The sequence below is a fragment of the Suncus etruscus genome, chromosome 8, assembly GCF_024139225.1.
Source record: "Suncus etruscus isolate mSunEtr1 chromosome 8, mSunEtr1.pri.cur, whole genome shotgun sequence".
Lineage (NCBI taxonomy): Eukaryota > Metazoa > Chordata > Mammalia > Eulipotyphla > Soricidae > Suncus > Suncus etruscus.
The window spans coordinates 67543047-67552032 of record NC_064855.1 but is presented as its reverse complement, the minus strand read 5'-3'; positions in this window follow the sequence as shown (position 1 = coordinate 67552032).

Below are 8986 nucleotides of genomic sequence, written 5' to 3'. Positions count from 1 at the left end.
GGAAAGAAAGAAAAGGAGAGAGAAAGGGAAAGAAGGAGAGAGAGTGGGAAAGGGAGAGAGGGAAAAAGGGAGAGAGAGAACAGAGACCTGAACAGAAGGCCTATTCTGAGCCACTACTAAGTCTTAATTTCTGAAAAGATCTCTGGTTTTTTAAAGAAGTATTAGGAAAGAATGAATATTTCTAGTCATAGAACTAGTCCATGTAAACCCTTCTTTGTTTTGCTTTGTTTTTGATTTTGGGCTAAACCTAGTGATGCTCATGGGTTATTTCTGGCTCTACACTCAGGAATTACTCCTGGCTGTTGCTCTGGGGACCCTATGGGATGATAAAACACAGATTATTCATGTGCAAGGCAAATACTTTACCACTCTTCTGCTTATAGTTCTACCTTTCTGTCCTTATTAAAATTCTTTGGACCAATGTGGAGATAGATTATTGACTAAAAGGTCATATGCCATGAAATTTGTCAACCAGAAATGCAAATGAAGTCTGTGCCCTTGATGATCAAAATGAAGCCATTTGTTTCATGGATAGCTCTCTTCAATTTGCTTACTCAGGAAGTGACCTGAGAAGCCCTGAGGTCTGGCAGGGACTCTGTTAGTCTACACCCTAAAGAGGAAGAAACCACCAGCAACTGTCTGGTTCAACTCAGAGTTTAAAATAGCATTTTCCATCTTATGTCCCAAAGAGGACAATTTGATAGTGTGAGCAAATAGTAAAAGATGTATACATTAAGATGTATACACAATAGCACATTGCAGTTTGCTGTCTGGTCTCTTATAATTCTGTTAGTTTCCTTAATTTGAAGTGCTAAATGTGTATTGTAGATCAGTTTTACTTTATTTTCTTATTTATATTCTTATTGTTTTTTGGTTTTTTTTTTTTTCTGGCAGGCTCAGGGATGCCGGGATTCGAACCACCGTCCTTCTGCATGAAAGGCAAATGCCTAACCTTCATGCTATCTCTCCGGCCCTACTTTATTTTCTGAGACATCCATTTAGTAAATATTTTTAGTGATATTGGGTACTTATCTTTAATTTGTTTTCTTTTAATACTCCTTTTCAGGGGCTGGAGAGATAGCACAACGGTAGAGCATTTGCCTTGCATGTGTTTGTCCCAGGACCAACAGTAGCTCAATTCCTGGCATCTCATAAGGTCCACCCAAAGCCTGCCAGGGGCGATTTCTGAATGTAGAGTCCATGAGTAACCCCTGAGTGTCGCCAGATGTGAACTAAAACCAAACAAAAACAAACAAACAAACAAAAATAATACTCCTTTTCATTTGATTTGGGGAAAAAGCAACTCTTTTCTTTACCTGTTGTCTGTTTAGTTATTTAACATTTTAAATGTTGGTCAAAGGAAAGAGAAAGTGCTTTCTCTTTGCTAGGTCTGGGACAACCGAATTGTTTATATGTGTGTTGGACCCATTGTTGCTACTTTTCTGCCACTTTTCTTCTTCCGAATCACTTCTACCTTGTTGGCAAGTTTCATTTGGGGGCAGGACTACATGAGTCCTACTGAAACAACATTTAAGCAGCAAATAGTTTACATCTTAAACCTTAAACAAAAAATGACTAAAATAAGCCAGAAACATAGATCATGTTTTAATCAAGACACAAAATCAAAATAAATAAATGTAAAACCCTGGGTAAGAACTAAGAAGTTCACAGACTCGAGTTGATTCTGTAAGAAATCAATACCTCAAAGACTCTGCTCTGGGGACAAGGACATTTCTACATCCTCTCATGGATTTTCTGTCATGAGAAGTTGCTTTTGGTCTATTCAGGTGAACACTTTTAGGGTAGTAATAACCTCTGATATTTTTATCACAGGATGAAGAATAGCTAGTACTAAGACTTGTTGAGTGTTTTTTTTTATTCAGAGAAACCCTTAAATAATATAATTAATTGTCTCAAGGACAGTAAAGAAAAAAGTTGTGGTTTCTAAGTGTATTATGCCATACTTAAACCATAATAGTCACATCAAAGGATGTTAGGAACTCAAAACATCCCAGGCATGGCAATAACAAAAGCAACTTCTCCAAAACATTTCTGAATGACCCAAATTTTCTTAAATTAGTGAAAATTAAAAAGTACTCTTTTGAGTTAGAATATTGATACGTTAAACAGAATTAATTATGCTTACTGAAAAACACTGTTCAGGATGTGGGAAGAAAATTCATTGAATGTATTTAGTGGGTTCCTGAAACTAATTCTATAGATTGAAAGGGCATTTTCAATTATGAAAAGACAAAGATAGGAAAGAAACATAGTTTAATGAAGTTTCCTCTTTTCCCATTATGGTCTGATCTTGAAGACACATCATAGAGTAGGAGGGAAATAGTCTGTAGCTTCCCAAGAGATGTGTAAATATTTTCCTTCAGAAAAAATAAAGTTGGTCCTATTTAAAAAATGAACCCAACTGATATTGGTGATGGGGAAATGTTCACTGGTGAAGGGTGATGTACATTGTAAAACTGAATCTCAATCATGAACAATTTTGTAATCACAGTGTTTACATAAAGAAAAAAAGAAAAAATGGACACAACCTCCTCCTTGCTTTGCTTTTTTTTTTTTTTTCCCTTTTTGGGCCACACCTGGTGACACTCAGAAGTTACTCCTGGCTATGTGCTCAGAAATCACTCATGACTTCGGGGACCATATTATGATCCGTCCTAAGTTCCTGCACGTAAGGCAAATGTCCTACTGCTTGTGCCACTGCTCAGCCCCCCCCCCCCCCGCCTCCATTGATTTTTAAGAGGAAACCATGAGGGAAAATTATATAGAGATTTTCACACCACCTAGAGGGTCTCATGACAGGATAAAGGTCTAAAACTGGTTTGTAATTAGCAGGGGGCATATAATGAATAACAGATATTCATGAGAAGCAGGACATGGCCTCATTATAATAAAAGATGACTCAGAGCTGTTGAAAATAAGAAAAGGCACAATTATATTTTAGGGCTTCTCTTCCCACTTTATTCTGTATTATTCCCTTGTGTATTATAGAAGTGAAATAACATGAAAAGAAAATTACTTTTTAATAACATGATAGCTTGTTTTTAATTTATGGGGTCATATCCAGCAATGCTCAGGTGACACTCATGGTTTTGCATTCTGAAATCACGCCTAGTAGTGCCTGGGGGACAATATGGTATGTTGGGAATTGAACTTGGGTCAAACTTGTACAAAGCAAGCACCTTACTTACTATTCTGTCTCTCCAGTCCCATAACATGATTTTTAATTGAAAAATGTATTTAGTTGCTTTTATGCTTCTGCCAATTGTTCCTAATTATATAGAGCCTGTCTACAGATCCTCTATCTTCACATGAGACTGCAGTGTTTTCATAGTGGCATGCCCAATAATTTCAGATTTAACCCACAAATAATCAGTGCCCAGAAGACTGGCTTGAACATCTATACCTATTAAGCAATGACACATGTTAAGCCTCAGCAGTACCACATATTCACTTAGAGCAGCAGAACAGGAAGAGAACTTGCTTTGGAACCAGAGAGAATTGGACTGGGATCACAGCTACCACCTGTAATGTTTGCATATTGTTTCTCATCTGTATTGGCTGTAATTCCCAATAAATAGCACTGTTGTAGGAATTTGACATGATGCAAAGAGGCTAAGAGTCTCTAAAGTGATCATTATTATTATAGGATATTGTGTAGCCATTTATATTTTTAGAACTATGGATACTTTAAATAATTTTATAGATTTGTAATAGGTTAATCATGAATTTATGCATTTTCCATGTGCTATGTGATACTGGTAATCAAACCTAGGATCTCATACATGCATACATTTGAGGTGAATGCTCTACTACTAAGCACATCCCAGACCATGTAATTCAGCACTCTTGAAAATGATTTTTGGAAATATTAACAACCACAAAATTTTTATCTAAATTAGAAAGTTCTCTTAGTGTTTGCTTTGGATTGAAAAAAAAAATCCCTTCAATGAGGACTTTTAGTACTTTCAGTACTAAACTTAGAAATGCTAGACAATTACCAGCAGGAATTAGACATCCTTGCTCTACCACACAGATATCTATTAAATATTTACATTTGGGATTTTTGAAATGGGGTCATCAGAGCAAAACATTAATTTTAACCAAAAGTGCATTAGAAATGCAAAGCCTTGGATGCCAACAATGTCCCATAGAGTCAGAAACTCTGGGTGGGGTCCAACAATTTATGTTTAAATATGTATCCCAGATATATTTCATATATGCAATAGAGTCAAGTTTGAGGAGCAAATCACAATTTACAGAAAGAACTAGAAAGATGCAAAGTATCAAAACTTGAGAGAGAAAGAGAGAGAGAAAGAGAGAGAATGTGTGTGTGTGTGTGTGTGTGTGTGTGAGAGAGAGAGAGAGAGAGAGAGAGAGAGAGAGAGAGAGAGAGAGCGAGAGAGAGCGAGAGAGAGAGAGAGAGAGAGAGTGTCTGAGCTATGGACATAGTTCTTGTTAAGGCACTTAACTTTGCCTGGTGCCAACCCAGGTTCAATGCCTCCCACTACATCAGGAGTCCTCCAACAACAGTCCGCAGGCCACATGCAGATCACCAAGGACATTTATCTACCCCATTGAGTATTTTTGTTGCCTCTGCCTGTCCTGCTCAGCAGCCAACTCAGCACCTGGGCCCCCAGTGCACGTGTGGAATGTGAGCTGCTTTCTCAGACTCCCCTTTTTCTCTCTAGCTCTCCACTCCTCCCCTCCAACCTAATTTCAATGCATCTCTCCCCTCTGAGATGTACCCTAATCTCAGGAACCATTCACTCAAAATGGCAACCATTTTTGGGAGCAATTAAGTCCGTGAACAGACTTTTTCCATAATAAAACATCTGAAATCTCCAACCAGATCCAGACTAACTTATGCACACTTGCATCACTTGTTATGACTAGCAGTGACAAATATGGAACGTAACATTGACCACCTCATTAGCCAAAAGCAGGCCCATAGTTCTCATTGAAATATGGTAAGTTTGTTGATTTAACTTTACTTGTTCTTCATTTTAAGTATTTATTTGTTCTTATTTTATTTTTACTTCAAAATAAGATATGTACAGTTTGCATAGAAATTTGTTCATTATTTTTTTAAACTATAGTCTGTCCCTCCAATGATTGGAGGGACAGTGAACTGGCCCCTCTGTTTAAACAGGGTTTGAGGACCCCTGCACTAGGTTTCCTAAGCATTGCTGCAGTGGTGCAGGAAGTCCTTTGTAATATAGGGTCTTAGCAGTACCACATCCTTGGGCCCATGCATTGAACTGCTGGCCTAGTTGGACAAGAATCACCAGGAGTGATCCTTAAATCTTGTGAGTTCCCATTGAGAGATATTCCAAATAATTTTATTTTTGTTGCTCTTGTTACCAAAGTTGAGCACATTCTCTAATTTTGTCCCTGAACTTTGACAATTCATAAAGAGGAACAGGAAATAAACAAGATATGATATAGTCAGCCCAGCAGTAAAACTAAAGAAAATGTCTGAGAAGGAAGATAGCAAGGAAGGTGAAGACATGGTAACTAAAGTCCAGATGGCACTATGCCTCCTCTACCTAGGCAAGATATTTCCCAGTCAGCAACAAGGACTTGGAAGAAGGACAGAAAGTCTATGTGTGGGTGGAGAGAGAGAGAGAGGAGAGCAGATAGTTTCAGGATTCTCCCAAATTCATAACATCCTGGTTCTGCCAATAATACAGATTCACAAATAAGTTCCTCAGGAAGTGTTTGTTAAACAAATCAGGAAATTTTCATAATACCCAACCATTATACAGCTTTAAATATCTGAATGCCTAGGACACAGGATTTCATAAGAACTTATTTTATTCTATGATGTGGGAATATTCACAGAAAACTTCTTATTAGTGAGTAGAGCTTTCTTAGTAGAAAATTATCTTTCTATGTAGGATTTGAAGAAACAACCATATTATAATGATGAGTGTAAATGCTTGGTAGAACTATTAAACTATATTTGCCACCTCTGTTCCAACTGGAGTTATGGGAATGATAATTGAATGACCAAGATGATAAATTCTTGTTCTATATCCTTGACTCTATTTTTTTGAGACAAAAAATATAACCATGTCCTCCTCTACCCTGAAGAATAATCTGTCATTAACCAGAATAAACCACTCAAAATTTCCTTACTTTTAATCAACTTTCTCCTTCAACCCACCTTCATCTTAGAGGTCAAGTTCTTTTCTGACTATACCTAAGAAATGTAAATATCAACATTTCTAACCCAAAAATTCTCTCAGTGAAAATATACATCTTTTTAAATACTACTGGAGTGTTGGTTATATTTAACTCAAAAAGAAATATGATTTCACTAGCTTTACAGCTACTTAGGACTTCCAGGTCTTCCCATCTAATTTTGTTGAGCTTAACCTTACTCTAAACAATTCAGTAATATTATTGTTCCAACAATATGGCTCAATCAACAATTTTAAAGGTGGTCATTAAATTAATTAGAAATAACATACATACATACATGACCTATTATGTTTCATTAATTACCAAAGAAAAATAGAATTGGAAATTCACAATGGATAAGAGAAATCACATTTTCAAAACTATACATTGAAAATATGGTTATAATTTCTTACTTTCTTAAAAAATGAAAATGGTATATTTATTTTGTTTACCATATTTTCCGGCATACAAGACGACCAGATGTATAAGATGACCCCCTAATTTTGCAGTTAAAACATAGGTTTAGGCCTATATTTGCTGTATCAGACAGAACGTTCCTGTGCTGCATGTGCTGCATGTGTTCCTGTGCTCATGTACCACAGTGAGCCAATCACAACAAGCAAAGGTTCAAAGGTTCTACTGTAATAGACTTCCTCTCTGACTCTGGCCAATCTGAGCAGGCTTTTTACTGTGTAGATTTGGGTCCAGAACATTGTCTAATTTGCATGCATAAAAAGCCTGCTTGGATAGGCTGAGTTAGTGAGGCGGTCCAAGCAGCCTTGCAGTGATTGATGCAGGATCGAGTTGGAAAATTCGTTTTGTGGCAATATTCAGACAATTTTCGTTTAGCGGCATATTGAAACATTTTTAGGTATATACTTGGCGTATAAGATGACCCCCGATTTTTGGTTGACTTTTTTTTTTGTTTTAAAAGTCGTCTTATACGCCGGAAAATCCGGTACATCCCAAACTTTATTGAGAGTCTATGAGATGAGAATTATCCCCCTGTGCCATTATAAAAATGGATACATAAACACTGAGCTTAAGAATACTACAGAAGATAAAATTTGGTACCCCATATTATTGTTTCTCTTAAATTTTATTTATCCTGAGCTCTAAACCAATGGAAGAGAGGAAAGGGCCACACATTTATGTTTGTGACTTTGCTATAGAAGAGGATGAGCTTGAAAATAAATATCGACTTTTAATAGTGTAGTTGAAATTAAGTGAGGATATGGTGGTTGTGTTCCTCTAATCTCTACAAGACACTTCACCATTATTAGCTCCAGGGCACAATCCTCCAGCATTGAAAGAAACGTTTATTATTGTTCTCTTTGATCTGGGCCCAATGTAGGGGAAAAAATAAACATAAAGAAAAGGCAGAGAAGTGAAAACTGAACAAGATCTTAATGAGAAAAATAGCAGTACTAACATCCAGGAGAAAGGACTAAAAAGCCACATGAGGTTGTCAGCAGGAAATATTACTACTATTTCTCATCCTTGTTAGTATTACTAAGATTCAGTTTCAAGCTGGAAATAAGGTATAAGGCTTTTCTGGACTTTTCTTACTGAGTCTTTTCCTCCATAATGCTCCATTCTCCTTGTCACATCTTGAGATAATGAATTTTGTAAACTCTGTGCTCAGAGAAGTTCTTTAAAGAGTGTTTTCTGGTGGGCTCAGATAATCCCTTAAACACAAAGCTCAAAGGCAAAGCCTAGATCTACTTATTGGGATTGACTTGTTGACACCAACGCCACATACCAGTCTGTGACTTTTGCTTCAAAAAAAAAAAAAAAGGAGAATGCTGTAAAGAGGTGAAGGAAGTTCAATGTATTTTTATCTGTCAGCTCTTACTTAGTTTTCTTGTTTGATTTTGTTATTTTTTTTATTGAAAAAACATTTAGCCATGTGCCATCTGTACCCATGTACCCAGCAGTGTTCAACTTCTGAAGACTGAGATTTTACCTTGCATCACAAGACAAGTGAGATAACTGTACAATCATGTTCAGAAGATACTGAGTTACTTTAAATAAAAATATATTACACTTCTTTTTAAAAAAATCTCCCTTAATTGATATTATGCATTGAATGAAAGCCAAAAGAATGACTTTGAATTCTAAAATACTTGACAAATTTTTCATGTTCAAATTTCAATTTTGTGGCTCCTTTCAAGAGCCTATTATTATAATATAATCATACAATTAAAATTATATGTTGCTGAAAACAACAGCATCAGATGCTTCTAATGGAACAAATATGCTCAAAGACTTAATATCTAAAGACTGGATCTACAGACAGTACAAACCCAGTGAAATTCTCATTTTTCCAAATTTAGTGTTAATGACAATAATAAAGATAATTTCAAAATAAAATTAAACTCTTAAATAAAAGATTACATTTATATTTACTAGACAGAAACAATTCATAACGTTAAAATGTGACTAAGAGATAAGGGAAAAGGATTTAGTATTTAGAAGTGTGGGGGATGAGGGCAGAGCTATAGCACAGTGGGTAGGGCATTTGCCTTGCAAGTGGTAGACCCGAGTTTGATTATCAGTAGGAGTAATTTCTGAATGCAGAGCCAGGAGCACCCCTGAGCACCCCAGGGTGTGCCCTCCAAAAAAACAAAAAATTAATTATAAATGAATTTTATGTGTTAATTTTATTGAACTGGTAAGGACACTCCAGCGAAGAGGCTGTTAATTGTCCCATTTTGAAGTTGCAAAAATAAATAATTAAGGAAAATAATAATTGAGATAGAAAAGACAAAGTGGAATTTAA